Consider the following 12,236-nt stretch of genomic DNA (forward strand, 5'->3'; position numbering starts at 1 on the left):
CATAAATTTACAAGCTACTTTGTCCATTAATTTCACCTTTTATCCTTTTCTATCACATCAGACACTATCCTTTTTCTTTCCTCCTAGGTTCCATATCTCCATGGCAGTGCTTCTGAATTTCCCAGGGACCTACTATCCAACAATTATGGTGCCCCTTCCTTGTAATAAAATGAAAATACTCGAAAGAGAAACGGGTGGGAAAAAAATCAGGTTCTCCACAGAGGTCGATGAAGAGAGGAGATGATTATGTGGATTCTTTCTTACTTTTTGTCTTCTGCTCACAGACTATAATTATTATATAGTTCGAGAGTATCGGCATGGTTGGGATCAAGACATAGGGCTGCTTAACAGTCTCTAACAGCAGACATATTCGAAGATGTAGTAGCTGCAGGTCTGGCTTGAAAACTAGTGGTTTTGTGAGCTCTGCAATTGCTTCATTTTCTTTGTGATAATCCATTAGTACTGAAAAAGAGAGAAACTTCATGTTAGAGGCTGAAAAAAGTTAGCCCCATATGCCAATATAGCCTCAGCATTCAGGATTGAGAACAAATAACAAGTAATTATCGTTTGAATTTCTTACGGATTAAACATAGCAGAAGAAAAGGAACCAACTTCTTAATTTTATTAAATAATTCTTTTTTGTCTTTCCATTTTAAAGGATAGATGACGACGAATAACATTATATTGATATAATTTAACACATGAAACCATCTCATATCAAAACGGATGTCCTTTTTCCAAATGCTATATAATCAGAGATCTGAGAACTGAGAACTCTATGCTTTTATGCCAATAAGAAAACTGAAAATACAACACATGAAACAAATGTAACTCCCAAACATTAAATATCAAGGCTTCAATATGACCAAATATATAGGAATGTAAAAATGAGCTGCTGAGCTGATGGAAAAGAAGTGCTTAAAAGAAGGTAAGAAAGATGTAAAACCATGGGAATATTTGTTTTCTCAACCTTCAAACTTATCTAGAATTAACTAATGCTATGTTTGGTAGGAGTATTATTTTCCCTCATGTTTTAGTGTATGAGAAGACAAATAACAAATTCACCTCGGTAATTTTTTGCCACTCACATGACTTGGCTTGAACAAAGAGAAGGAAAATAATTTCACTCATTTTTTTGATAGAAGATGAGGCCTCGTAAAAAACCCCCTTTTTTTTACCCTCCATGTTATGAAAGTAACATGAAGGGCATTGAAAGGAGGAAAAGAGCGCCTATAATTATATTAAACAGAAGAATAGTACATAGCCAACCCTTACAACAAACAAAACTTCCCAAAAAGCATAAGACTTAAAAACCACTATCAGCTGGACATCGTAGTCACTAATAACATAAGACTGAGAACCAAAATCTGCAGGAACAAAGTGAAACATACACACCAACTCCCCAAATACTAAGACAGCAAATCAACCTATACCATCTTTAGCTAATCTGTCCGCTTCCCAATTAGCAGCCCTCAAGATAAGCCTTAACGTAATGTCCAACCCTTCCATAGTAGAAACTATCTCCTTCACCAATGATTGGAATAAAGGGGTGCTTAATTCCGGATTTTTGATCCACTTCAGCGCGTTGGAAGAATCTGATTCTAAAATAATCCTCTGATTACGAACCCCACCTAAATCAAATAAGCAAGCCCAACCCCCTCTTAATCGCCAGAAGTTCTGCCATAATCGGGGACCTCCCCCAACATTTTCAGCAAACCAATGAATCAACTTACCACTGCTGTCCCTAATCAGGCCTCCTATACCTCCTTTGTTCCACCCCTTCACCATTGCTCCATCAACATTAATCTCTATGAACCCAACTGGAGGAGGAACCCAGCACGAAGGCTTGGATCTTACTTTGTGACTGACCATTGAATCAGCAAGTGTTAGATCACCCACCAGGGAATCGAAAGGAATCTGCGAATCAAAACTAGCAGCAAACCAAGAAACTATTCTAAACCGAGCAATAAAGAACAACAACACCACATCCAACTTCCCTTTCTTAAAAATAACTTCATTCCTAATTTTCCAAACCGTCCATAAGACTGCCCTTGGAATGTATTTCCAAATAATAGAGTTCGAAAGAAGCTCGTCCCACTGTGTGATGCAATCTAAAGGTTTATTAGGAATCACCCAATCAACATCCCACAATTTCAAAAATCTGACCCACAGTCCCCAAGAAACCTCACAATGCAGAAAAAGATGGGAAACAGATTCACCAAATCTGCCACACAACAGACATAAGGAATCTTCAATTCCAGCCACTCCACGCTTTAACAATTCCTCCTTAACCGCCACTCTCAGATGAACTACTTGCCATAAAAAGGTTTCAACACGGGGAGGTGCTATCCTACCCAAACATTTCTGTCCCAAAATTCCTGATTCCCCTCAATACCATCCGAGTCAAAGAAACTCTTGATACATGAATTAGTAGAGAAACAACCCTCTCCATTCCCAAACCAAATCCAACAATCTTCCTCATCATGCGACAAAGAGGTGTTATTCAGCAAAGAAATCAGATGCAACCATTGGTCAACCTCCCAATCCACCAGATTTCTTCTGAATTGAATATCCCACACCCAGCCTGCAGCATGACTCTCCCTAAATTCCACTACTTTCCCCTCTTTATTCGTCGAAAGAGTGTACAATCCAGGGAACAAATCTTTGAGGGGGACTTCTCCCAACCAAGCATCATTCCAAAATACCACAGAATGGCCATTTCCAGTTTTCCACCTCAAGTTACTCCTAATGCAGACACCAAATCCATCATTGGAAAAGAAGTTATTGATCACTCCTCTCCAAATCCAAGAGGCACGAGCAGTCAAAGAACTCTCAACCTTTTTGGAGTTCGGGTCCAAATTATTAACACAACAGATTACTCTCTTCCACCAAGAATCCTTTTCAGAGGCAAACTTTCAAACCCATTTACCCAACAATGCTCTATTCAGAATAGCTAAGTTCGGGATCCCTAGGCCCCCCAACCTTCTCGGCTTGCTGACCAAACCCCAATTCACCCAATGTATGTTTCTTTTATCATTCGACCCCCCCCATAAAAATGCTGCCATTATAGAATTTAATTTCTGCAGCACCGAAATTGGAATTGGAAATAAAGGAAATAAGTTGGAAGAGAGCACAAAACAGATTTGATCAACACCACCCTCCCTGCTAATGCTAGAGAATTCACCTTCCAGCCCGACAACCTATTATGAAAATTCTGCACTATTGGCTCCCACATTGCAACAGAATTTCTCCTAGACCCCAGAGGCAGGCCTAAATAATCTGCTGGAAACTTACCCACTGAACAACCAATTTCCTTAGACCAGTCAACAACACATCCTCCTCAATATTGATTCCGTAAATTTTGCTCTTGACTAGATTAATCTTCAACCCCACCAATAGCTCGTAAATCAAAAGCACCCTTCTAACATTCTTCAAATCCCGAATTGAAGCCTTTGAAAAGATAATAAGATCATCCGCAAATTGTAGGTGCGAGAGCTTGAATAAACGATCTTGAGCTCCCAACTCATAACCCGAAAATAGTCCCAAATCCACTGCTTTAGTTAACATCAAATGAAGCAATTCACCACCCAAATTAAACAACAAGGGTGATAACGAACATCCCTGTCTAAGACCTCTTTTTGTATGAATTTTCTCAATAGGAGTCCCATTCAGTAAAACAGAAACTGAAGCAGTTGACATACACTGAAACATCCAGAACGCCATTTTTCGCCGAACCCCATTTACCCCAAAATTTTCAACAAAATCAGCCAATCAACTGAATCATATGCTCTCTTGAAATCCACCTTAAAAACCACCCCCTTCAACCCTTTCTTCCTCCAGAAGTCGATTCCTTCATTCGCTATGAAGGAACAGTCCAGAATGCTCCTCCCTCGGATAAAAGCAAATTGGGACGGACTAATAATGTCATTAATGCATAAACTGAACCTCCTAGCCAAGACCTTTGACAAAATTTTGTATAGCCCTCCCACAAGGCTAATTGGCCTAAAATCCAAGGTTTTACAAACAAAATTGTTGGGGAAAAGTAGCCACAACCATGGTCAAGGAATTTACCTGCTGCTCTGTATCTGTATGGTTATGTCCTCAAGGGATCTAATCGTGTAGCCATAGCAAGATCACTCTTTGCCATGTCCCGGTCAGAATATTCTGAACGCTTCTCATAAGCTGAAGCATTGTTCCGTGACTTCTCTATCAGCTTAGTCATCTCATCATATGCAGCTTTACGCTGATTTTACAGATGAAATACACGTGCTAGACCCTGATGTGCCCGTGTATGCTTAATGTTCAATGCAGTCATTTATCAATCGGCAGCAAGATCTAGTTTTTCAGTCTCCATACACACTACCTAAATTATTCAAGGCTTGCAAAAATTTGGAATCACTTAGAACACAAAACCAATTTATTTTCCTAATATAGCTAGGATTTGTCTTTTTAGGATTATATAGATGGAATTAAATTGTTCCAAAAATACTCACTTGTCCTTTCCGAATCCATCCGAAGGGCATCTTAGATCATCCAGAAGAAGTTGGATAACATATGCCGAGGACTCTTGATCAAGACTAGTATCTGCTAAAGCATATGCTTTAAGGAAGAAAGCTTCAAATGAACTCTGGACGGAGATTGACTCCTCTGCTTTAGACAAGCCTTCATAGACATACAATATCCATCCTTCATAGACAAGCCTTTCATGTTTCGAGGTAGAATGGTTTCTAGCCAATCGTAGACTACGCATGCAGACTTCTGACAATTTAACCTACAGCATCCAGTAGCAGCAAGCACTTAAAAGTTAGATCTGATAGAATATTAGGGTGAACAGAATATTGTATTCTGTCAATGTTTGAATTAAAAAATAAATGCCATTGAGAAACAGCCTCAAGCCATCGTTAGAAATGGCAAGTTCTATGATTGCAACTTTCATGTACAATACATTTGATACAGTAGCGTTAAATGTCAAATATAAGTTATGTAATAGTATTCACTCATAAGTTATAATTAAGAAAGACTCGTTACCTCAAAAAATAAACTGTACTAATACTAGGAAGCAAATGCGGAATGGAATTCAAACATATACCATAGAATATCGAGGCCAAGAACCATTATGAAGAGAACGGAATGGAGGTTGTTTTACTTTTCATCTGATAGTGGTAACTAGGCTGCACGTAGTGGATGGACCAAATTTTCATAATACCACATGGTATCACGTTGACGGCAAGCAGGCTGGCATTTTCTCAACTCACAACAGTGAACTTATTTTAATGTGAAGTAAATTTTACTTTAACTTGTCTGTAGTTAACACTTAAAACAGAGCCCACCCTGCCTTTAAATGGGCAGATACATCTCAAAATAATACAGAAGAAAACATCGCTTGGCTTATCATAAGTTCGTAGTGTTAATCTTAGATCTAAGTTTGAAAAGGAAATGAAGTCATTAATGCAAGGGCATAAAGTAGTTGATCTTCACTACAAAGCAATAATGTGAGTTCTTCCATAGAGATAAAAACAAATTTTAATCTATTAGAAGAATCTATAGAGAACTTTCCATTAAAAAAACAGCAAAACGACATTTTATTCGACCAGTGAAAGAGTTTGTCATGTTACCTTAAAAGAAGGAGATACTGCCTGAACCATAGAAGGCTCTTTCCAGGGTCATTTGCCAACATATGGTGTACAACAGCTAGGGAACCAAGATCATCGATGGAAGACCAGCGGTCATACAATTGCATCCAGCAATCAGCCTGACTCCACTGTTGAACAAAAGGATGCAGGAGCTCCACCAAGTGGTCACCACGCATTTTCCCATAAAACATCATGTAATTTGGTTCCAAAGTCAAAAGTTCCCGAGCATCTCTAAGAGCTCTTTCATAGTCCTCCATGGCAATCGAAATCCAGGAGCGTAACTCAAGGCAGTCAGGGGATACCTTGAAACTGATTATTTTACTGATTTCTGAGATGGCAGCTCTAATCTTGTTGTTCTCCAACAATGAAACAGCTCGATACTTGTATGGAAAAGAAAGTGTTGGATCCAATTCTGTAGCCATCACTAGATCCGACATTTTCTCCTTCCCATCACGATACAGTGAACGTTCTTGATGCATCCACCCAGCTGGCTTATATTCTGAGATGAGTTAATAATCTTGTAAGCTGAATACCTGTGGCCCCGTTTGTACTTGGCTCTTGCTACACCCACTTTTGAATATATATGACCAGACTCACAAGCTATCTCAAACCAACTTTGAGCATCTTTGTACTCTTTTCTCTCGAGCATCACAACACCTAACTGGTGATATGCAAGTTGTTTCTGCCAACTTTCCGTTGTGCACTCTGCCAAACTCTCTAGAAGCATCACAGTAGTGTTCGCCTTTATATCTTCATTGCAATTTGGCTCAAGAAGAAAAATAGAAAAAAGGAAGCATGCCCCACTAGAGCCAATCTTTCCTTCGCATCTGGACCACAAAAATATTTCATCACATTAAGAACGTGCATTGAATTTGGGAGCTCTCTTAAAAAGACCTGCAAGCAAGCTGCCACAAGAAGATATGCATTTTCATCCAATCTATACTCAATTAACAATAGTGCATCTTCCATATCATTAACTAAAGATGCTAAATAAGAATCGCAAGCAGAACAAAACCTATTTGCGAAAGATAGAAGATCCAAAATAATCCGCGGATCAAACGAATCTAGTCTTCTGGTCCTGCTATATAATTCAGCAGCTTTCATACACTCTACTGATATACCATTCAGGGTAAAATTTATCTTCTCTCTTTTAGACTCACAGAAACCACCATACAACATTGTCCTAAAAGGTATTGATAATGAAGCAATACTGGACCTTACACACCTAATCTCGTCATCTCCAATGAAAAATGGCGTATCTCCATAACCATCGGAAGTGGAACATTCCTCATCCTGAATTTCCCCTTGATAAATTCCGGGTTATAACCAACTATCAAGGCAGCCTTAGGGCACTCGATGTTTCTTCCACAACAATTCATTGAATTTGTGCCAACAAGCTCATCATCCCTCCTCTCATACCTCAACCATGATGCTAAAATCCTCGAATGCACTACAACCGCATGCTGCCTGGCGACTCAAGAGTCCTAAGTAACATCTTCAGATCAGCTAAGCCCTTAAAAATCGCAAATTGCTCGATATACTTTCCAGATTTCTCAACTGGAGGACACCTCTCAATCCTACGGTACACATCAGCAAGAGTTTCTATAAAATCAACGAAGTTTAGGCATGGTTCTATCTGGGGCTCGAGGAGATTGGAGACAGGGAGGCCATAAGGAAGAAGAGTTTCATTTACAAAAGCAAATGTCACTTTAGAAGCTCGGGAATTGTGAATAGATTTAGGTTGATTCGAATTAACACTAAGATGGTCCTGAAGTTGTTGGAAGAGCTTTTCACCCACATCTCCACCACCACCACCGGTGCTGTTAACAGCATAAACTTGGGTGCCTCTACATCTATCTAAAACCATTAAACTACGCATTGTGGAAAATTAATTACATTGCATCTTTTTCAAGATCAAAAGGGAATAAGTTCTCCAATGTTACAATAAATTTTAAAAAAAATCATTAAGGTTTCAGACCATCCAAAACAAAAAAGTGAAGATCTAGAAATGGGTGTTGAGAAAAAACAATAAAACGTAGGATAAAACGAAAATTTACCTGCAGAACACGACAGCTTAAAGTAATCGGAAAGCGGGCAACCGGAAGTTGTTTGAGAAGTGGAGGTGGCGATTGAAACGGCCACGCACACTCTTTTTCTTTGTTTCAATATGCTAAATTTGACAAATCCATGTTTGCTTTTTTGGGGGCGTTGGCTCTGTTTCTCCAAATTTGTTGGCATCGGGAGTTGATTGTTTGGTATAGTATTTGTCTGGTCAAAGGTTAACACCATGGCGGAAAGAGGGATTAACGTGTGTTTACTAAATGTGCTGTCTGAGTGTGAAGATGAGAGTCGCTGAAGTTGCGCCCTGCCTGCCAACTTCTCTCTATTCTTACCTTCATTATCATTATTTTTGAACTCCTATTTTTTTATGAGTGAGCACAATTGATCTTTCGATTGTACGATATAATTTGTTTTGAATTATTATTAAAATTTATAAAATAATCTCTTTTTTCTTAGAAGTTATTTTGTTGATTCTATTATTAAAAGGTATAAAATAATCATTTGATTATTAATATATTTCATATTCGTCTTAATTAAATGTTAATATATTGACCAAAATCTTATAAAATATGATCTCATAATCGTTTGAGTTGTATTTTATGGATCAATTATTTGTTTATATTATGTCTTCGAATTAGTACATAAAATATTATGTTGTCAAGACGGTACTTTAAAACAATAATGGTGCTAATAGACATCATTCAATATAATTTTATCATATCACACTCATTAGGTTAACGTTTAGGTTATATAATCGTCCTTTTTAATGAAAAATGACAAGCTTGAAAAATATAAATAATCAAGTGACTATTTTATAACTTTTAATAGTTAAGAGACTCAATAAAACGTCGTCCTATAATCAAAAAATTATTTTATAACTCTTAATAATCGAAAGATTTAATAAAATAATATCATATATTGTAGAAATCATTTATATTCTTTACTCTCTTTTTTCTCTTTAATCGATTATTTGAAGCAATGGGGAAAGATAACGGGGACTTGTGGGGGTCATGGTCCCCACAAAAAAATTAAAAATATATATATATACGCTTTTATATATATATATATATAATTTAATTAGGATAAATTATTGGATTGATCACTTACTTCCATATGTTTACATTTTAGCTCACCAAATTTAAAAAAACTTAAGTTTTAGTAATTTATGTTATTGTTTTATTAAATTTTGATCATTGGGATATTGAATGCCTTGATGATGTGACATATTAATTAAAAGGTTTAATTTTTATTTGAACTTCTGAACTTTAGATAAAATAATAATTATTAGTCTATTTATAAATTTAAAATAGTTTAGGGATGAAATATTAATTATCCTTTTCAATATGTTTTCTTCCGAACCCTAGCTTCCTCACTTGTGCCGCCATATTCTCTATTTCCGATTACCAGACGAACATGAAATAATAAACTCTAGAATAGACGGAATAAGAAAACATCTCTTGTCCAACTAGCCTAGAATAACCAGGAGGTAAAAGCATTATTAAAAAAAAAAAAGAATATGTGTGTGTCTCGAATACTTTTATTTATAGTAGAGTCGCATAAGCAGCCAAGAGAATTGATAACCATAGAAACGACTTCAAATCGTATGTCATGTGAATTTATCATAAAATTAAATTGATATATTTTATGGTTATATGTAAGTTGTGTGAAATTATCTGTAAATAAAAAAATAGATGGATTTTATTTTTTTTTATTTTTTTATGTGAATTGATAAATTTTAAGAATTTATAAAATTTTCTTTTATTAAATATTTTAGTTAATATATACAATTTTTTTAAATGACCCTCTAAAAAATAATGTTAAGTTCTGTCGTTGATTTGAAACTTTGTATCTTTTAGAAAACAAACTCTGTATTGGTGTTATTATATTAAAACCTCTCATTTTTTTAAGAACAACCCCTTTAACAGATTTATTAGAAGAATATCCCAAAGTGCACATGTAGAACTAACATGCATCCCACGAGACGTGCGACAAGTCCTCACCTTCTACAAGCTGCAAGGCACGTTCTACTTGGACAAACTTTTCAGAGGGAAAATTTTAATATTTGTATTTAATATCTCGTGTTTCGCGTAAAGTGAGGTTCCCGAGAAATTGAATCGTCCCGAGAAATTTATCGCAAGTGATATTCAAGGTACCTCACGCCTTCCAAGAAGTGAGGCATTTTGTGCTTTTTTGAATTAAATTTAATAATTTTGATTTTAGTGTTAAATTTAATCATTTCTTTATTAAATAGTATTTAATTTAAAAAATTACATAACCTCTACGTTACATAAAAATTGTACGTTATATTTTTTTATTACGTAATATTTAGGACAATAACATTTCTAAAAAGTATATTGTTATATAAATAGGCACTAATAATAGTGAACATGACAAACATGTACAACTTGACAAAACCTACTTGCTTTATGGTTCTAAAAACAAGAAGCATAATACGTACATAGATTGTCATCATGTCGGTGCCAACGTTGGAGGTCTGAATTATGTGCACAATTGTTGGGACAACTGTAGTCTTCGATTTGTTTTGGAAAGGCAACGTGGTGACGATACCACGACTGTAAATTAAAAAAATGATTCCTCTCCAGACGAAGAGGCAGAAATTTTATTTTCGTGAGATCAAGAGCTCTCACAATTCGAAGTCTTTCATCTCTCGATTTGCCACTAAAACAAACTAGAATAAGGTCATAGACATATATGACAAGAATATGAGCTCTATCGGCTGCTTGCTTCAAACAATGTAGGTCGAAGTCCGAATTTGCTCAACTAAAAAAATTAAACATGCTCTCTCTGTATAAAGCTTCAAGATTGTTAGCATGAAGGCATCTTTGGTGAGCCACCTTCTCGTGTTGATCCCACGACATTATGATAATATCGTTATGGAAACGTTCTGGAAAATGTAATCCTGATCGGCAGCTTAAAGAAAACTCTTGCAACTCAACTGTGGGTTGACGAAATCGAGGATGGAGTTAGAAGCAACATGAAGTAGAATTTTTGTTAAGACATCTCTCGAGAATTCGACAATATTAAAAACATTTTTTTGGCATTTTGCTTTGAAATCGGTTTAGGAAACCTTAAAAAATGGGCCTCTATTTATAACAAGCCTCGCACCCGTCTCGAAGTAAGGATTTAATGGACTTCCCTTTTCCCAGGATGTAAGGTACATTGGAAAGGCGTGACGCTTTAAATCAAATAAAATCCAACAGTTCAAAAGGAAATTGTGTTCTACATGATGCGAGATAAATCTCGCTTTTCATATAACGTGATGTCTTTATTGTCAAATTTTAATGACATTATTATTAAATTGGTTGATAAAAATTTCTGGGATGTTAAATGAAACATTTATGAAAATGTTTGAGGTTACAAGCGTAGTTTTGTAACTTTTATTTCAATTGAAGATGATGTGAACATATATGGGAAATTGTAAATAGGGTAAGATTTATGTAAATAACTTATGCGATTTGTACATTTTAATTTTTTTCACACAGAATGCGAAATGAGAAATAGATGTTGCCTTCTATAATAAACGGATACCGCCACGCTAGAGAAACGCAAAAGAAAACTTCGTCTTCTTTCTTTGTGCAGTCGGTATTAAGCACCACGTAAAAAGATTAGAAGCATTTCTCGAAGAGTGTTCGTTTGGACCTAATTCATAGAGGAAGAAGTTTCTCGAAAGACCCAAACAGAAATCTAGATGCCACAAGAAGAGGATGCCTTGACATTGTTCTTGGTATCGTGGGTACAAAATGCAAAGGAAAAAAATGCAACATTGTTTCGAGGAGTATGCAAAAGAAATGCAAATGAAACTAAAAGAGGATGCATTTTTTAAACTATGCAGTTTTTAAACTAGAAGTTTTTCGAGCAGATTTAGCGGAGATAATTTGGTTTGGTATCGTTGAACAAGAGGAATTTAAATAGGTAAATATAGTGGGGAATATCTACTGCTGAAAGTCAGGAATATTTGAGCAACTCGTCTGCTGCCACGCCAAGAATATCTGGAACTTGCGCTTTGCAAAACGTGATGTTCTTGCCACGTCAGGAATATTATCTGTAGGCCGCCCAAGTCTCTTCCACATCTCGTCAACAAGTTATTCTACTCAAAAAAGAGACTTTCATTCTAATTCATATTTCAAGCAAATAGTGGTGAAGAAGCAAACCACACAGAGAAGGTTAAAGCAAAGAAGAAAATTGATCAGTAGGCTTAATCTCACTCGTAAGTTTATTTGATGCTTCTTGATTATTACATAGTTTGAAGGCATTGTTATTTTGTGCATATTTTGGTATTCTCTTTGCATGATCGTATACATTTTCAGAACATGTCGAGGAGAGGAACTTTACTGCTTTGGTATACTATGATGGCAGAATGATGCATCATGAATATCTTGGGATTGTCTTTCAGTCCACACATATTGTTACAATAACCTTGTCGAAGAAATTAACTCGTAAGAAGTTGATGAACGAAGTCAATAATGATGTTCCACATTGTCGCGGGAAAAAACTGAGCACGTTGAAGTATCGACTACCGAC

General features: G+C 36.3%; 1 pseudogene; it reads right to left on the bottom strand.

Moving 5' to 3' along the window:
* Nucleotides 1-11,785, bottom strand: LOC120211019 (annotated as a pseudogene).
* Nucleotides 11,786-12,236: the final 451 nt, after the last annotated feature.

This window comes from Hibiscus syriacus, unplaced genomic scaffold, assembly GCF_006381635.1.
Source record: "Hibiscus syriacus cultivar Baekdansim isolate YM2019G1 unplaced genomic scaffold, ASM638163v2 tig00109957_pilon, whole genome shotgun sequence".
In the NCBI taxonomy this organism is placed as follows: Eukaryota; Viridiplantae; Streptophyta; class Magnoliopsida; order Malvales; family Malvaceae; genus Hibiscus; species Hibiscus syriacus.